Source organism: Epinephelus moara, chromosome 23, assembly GCF_006386435.1.
Source record: "Epinephelus moara isolate mb chromosome 23, YSFRI_EMoa_1.0, whole genome shotgun sequence".
In the NCBI taxonomy this organism is placed as follows: Eukaryota; Metazoa; Chordata; class Actinopteri; order Perciformes; family Serranidae; genus Epinephelus; species Epinephelus moara.
In genome coordinates, this window is record NC_065528.1 from 11,961,935 (window position 1) to 11,966,627 (window position 4,693).

Consider the following 4,693-nt stretch of genomic DNA (forward strand, 5'->3'; position numbering starts at 1 on the left):
TAAGGACTGAGAGGCTGTCCGGTATGTGTGTGTGTCCGAGTCGGTGCTGCTTGCCCGATCGGGCATGTCTGCGCAGTGTCTGCTGGCCCGCCGGCTATTTTTACTTGCCCCGGGCATTTGGGCAACCGTTAATGTCGGACCCTGCAGTTGGAAAAGATGAGCACCAACTGAACGAGCATCCTGCTAGCCAGTGCGCAGGCACTGGAAAATAAACTGGACAACCTCCATCAGTTACCAGCCGGATATCAGGAACTGTAATCCTTTGACGGAAACTTGGATAAATCCTGGCGGCAGCCGTTCAACCAAGAGGCTCTTTTTCTATATGCCGATCCAACAGAGCAAAGGACTCTGGCGAAAGAAGGAGCTGAGTGCCTTATGGTGAATGACGGTGGGAATGTGAGATGCTGTCCTGTTCCTGCTGTGGCTCACTGCTGTATGCCGTTCAGAAGTGGCTGTAGTGCGGCGCTGCCTGTGCTGGGGAGAAGCGAGCATACAGACGTCTTGTTGAGGTCAGAATGTGTGGACAGTTAAATCATCAACCAGAGACCATGGATAACCAATACCCTCCGGAAACATGGACAATAATAAAGCAAGAAGACGAGAAAAAAACACTAAATCACAGTGCACAAGTTAAAGGAGCTGATGGAATCACATTTCACTGGAGTTGTACTTTGTATAATTCAATGTGACAAATGACTGACTGATTAATTGACTGATTGATAGTACAGTTTAGTCAATTAGAGAATTGATCAGCTAATATAAGTGTGCTCTACCTGAACTAACTACACGCCCCAGATAATAAACTTTGGTATCTGTGTTCTGACACACAAAATATTCGATTACTATGCCACTTTTTCTCCTCCTAATTCAAGAACTGTTGACAAGCTTGCATGGAGCACCTTCTTTTCCACTTCCAGCTACATGTGGATGAGAGTGTTATATCTAACACTTTGACCTATGAGCTCTGCTATTCTGCAGAAAAATGTCACCTATGATGAATTATCAGATGTTTACTATTATGGTCAACAATACAGTTTCCTCGACAACCACTCAGGGACCCAGCTCGGGATTCTGGGCTCAAGGACAAGATAGGCCCAAAAGCCTGTGGAGTCATGACACACCATTTTTAATCTGGACTTTGTCGGCCTGCTTCCAGCTTGAGGCCCGCCTGCATCACTGCTCCAGTTTCTCCCTGCCTGTCTCCAGCTCTGTCACTCATCATCATAACGCGGATGATGCTATCAGACAAATGTCAAAACTCTGACAGCTGTCCCAATAGATAAAAAAAACTATAGTTGTGTCAATTTTACAGGCACTTTCGTCACTTATCTGACATCTTCTTCAGCAGTAAGATGAATTCCTGTGCAGCCCCGAACTTCCCAAGTCTCCATGTTCGCCTCATCTTCTTCTGCGCAAAAATATGAGAAGAAACAGATATCGCACTGCGAGCGCCAGGACAGTGAGTGCACGCTGCTTAAGTGCTATCTTGGCTTTGGAAATTGTGGTTTAGGAGGATTATTTGGACAGAAAGAGAGAGAGAGCGGGAGTGAGAAAGACACAGACACAGAGAGTAAGAGGCATACAGAACACACACACCACACACACACGTACACGAAGCCAGTGAGCCAGACATTATCTGTGACTTGTCCACTGAAATAGCTGTAGATTGAGTTCCTGTGACAAGTTTTCAGCAGCCAAGATGGTCCCATTTAGCGGCAACGCTGCTTCTCATTCTTTACAGTACTGGGTATATCTGACTGCAGCTATAGTTACACGCAGCCTGAGTGGGCACAAGGATCAGGCCAATCTTATAACAGCCAAAGAATGAAAAATATTTTATTCTTTTATACTCCAAATCACTGCAATCTCTCAAAATGCTTTGTTGGCAGCTGGAGGGAATTTAAATTAAAAGGTTCATTTCCACAAAAATACCCTCAATCATTTTCTAAGAGAAAGGTCTCACTTTTGTTCGGATGATTGATATCTCATTTTGGAACAAATCTTATTAATATTATCTCTCCGCGGTTATTTGTTCTGCTTAAGCAAAGGCTCAGAGTGTCTCAATTTTTCGGTTTCCAAAATGTCAACAAGCCAAGAAGATATGTACTTTGTCCTCTGTCCACTCTGTGAAGCAGACCTATAAAACTCCTCGTCCTTTGAAGGTGCTGTGGAGTTGAACATGATGGTCGCCTTCCTCTTTCTGACTGTCTTTAAAGTTCCTTTGCAAACAGGGCGCTGTATGCCATGGAACATGTTTAAAGGGAAGACGCAGCAGAAACTCCTTTTTGTTTGCCTTTTCCCATCTGATTACACACAAACACTTCACTTCAAAGACTAGATGGGTTTAACAAGAGTAGTCACCATGTAGAAACACGTGACATCTACTCTAACATAGTGCTTAATCAGAAAGGCAACTTTTACTGCTTTATTCAAAAGGGAAAATGGTCTTTAAACAATTCTGCATTGTTCATTAAAAAGTAGAACCTGATAAATTATAGCTTATCGATCCTCTGCACCCTTGCATCAATGTACTGCCCTATGTTTTGGGATGATGACATTTCCTTCATGCTGCCACATGAGGGCGTGTTGTTGGTGATGCACCAGCAGAACATATGAGCTGAAAGAGCAGTGTCTCATCAACTGACTATCTGAAGCATTTCAGCAAGCACTAGAAAACAGCGGCAGTGCTGTGGTGAACTCAAACTTTAAGAACTGCAACGAAGCAGAGACATGTACCATCAGGCGATACATGTCAGAGATCTTACCTGCATTCAAAGTTTATTGTTCCACATATTCATCAAAGTCTTCTATAGTCATCTTGAGCTGCAACTAACAGTTACCATCTTATGATGTGGTGATTGTTTTCTCGAGTCATCGATTCAGCGCTTTGTCTATAGTGTCAGGAAGAGTTAAAAATGCACATAATTTCCCAAAGTCCAATGTGACTCATTGAACAATTCACATATATTCAGTTTACTACCACATAAGACAAAGAAAAGTATCAAATTATTACATTTGACAAGACTGGCAACTTGACTTGGACTTAAACCTTTTGACTTGAATATACTTGACACCAGCAAGTCATCATTCTTCATCATTCCAGCAAGTCGAATCCCCAGATGATCTATGCAAGTTTGAACCATGAGAGAGCCATGAAAAACTAATGTTACACTACTGAGCAGGGATGTGAATACAGACTGTGCAGGCAGGGCAGGTGCACTGGGGCCCGTGGGCTGAGGGGGCCCATAGAGAGAGTGGGCCCTCCAACTGTATGTTAGGCAGAGAACAGGTCCTTGCAAGTAATTTAGATTGCTACCTTAGAAATATGCCTCTGTTCAAAGAGAAACTATTTGCTATATATGCCTTTGAAAGGACAAACCCATCTCAATTATGTTTTTCTTTTCTTTTTTGTGAATATGTGTTTACATAAACTATAAATAAACTATAAAAAACAATACAATTGAATGAATAATCCCTTATTTCCGTTGGTATTTTTGTGATATATACGTGATGGTGATTTCTGGGTAATATGTATGTTGGTGTTATCCAATGTTAAGTCTCTATTTGATGGTCGCTAGTTAAAGTACATAACTAGTAACTAGCGCACCTTAAGGCCCATCATAATAGCATGCACTGGGGCCCGTTCTAACTACCTTATGCCTCTGCTACTGAGCAGCAGTTAGGAAAATGATACCAAGGATAATTTTGTATGTGTACAAAAACTATGTGGTGGTCAAAAAAAAAAAATTAAAAAAATTAATTGCAGTATGCAAAATGCATGGGTCACAAATTACAGACGGAGATGTAACAACTTCCAACCGTGTATGACATTGGAAATTTCACAGAGAGCAGTAAATCAAGGCCAATATTAACAGAGTTAGCGTGTTAATGCTTAACTAACGTTACTTAACAGCAACTTTTTAACAGGCTTGTCACAAACAAAAATTTTAAAAAAGAATTCATGATTTTTGTAAATTTAACATATTATTCTGTTGTTACAGTGGCATTACATTTGGTGAAGCGTGCATCATGAAATGTGTATGACTAAAACTCAAAATTAAGGACTCGAGACTTGACTAAGAACTAAAATAGTAATATCTATGTTTTCATTAGTTTTTAGTGCCCTGAAATCAGCTCTATAAAGGGCCATTAGCATTTTTGCGTTGGCCACTATAGTCCTCCAACACACCTAGCACTTAGGGTAGAAGCTTCAGTTCTGCAACCTTACCACTAGGTGGCACTAAATCCTGCACACTAGACCTTTAACCTGGGACTTGATTCGGGGCTTGCCTGTCTTGACTTGTGAGTTACGTGCAACAACTTGAGACTTACATGTGACTTGCAAAATAATAACCTGGTCCCACCTCTGATGTGTAGTAGACGAGAATGGGGATGAATTAATTACGTTTGACAATACAATGGAGAAAAGTTGGCCTTTTTTAATTGTTATGGAAATTTAATTCCACATGTAAAATTCACTGAGATGAATTTTGGGTGGCATGATGGCATAAATGTATGTAGAGGATCACAGGTTCAGTTTCATTACAGTCTTCCCCTTTCAGTCAGTCAGCAAAAATAGAAAAAAAATGTGAATGGAAATGTTGACAATACAGATACAACTTTACAACTTCACAACTTTGGGCATCAAAAAGAAAATGAGAGACAAAGGGTTGGTTGGGGGGTGGGAGGTGTG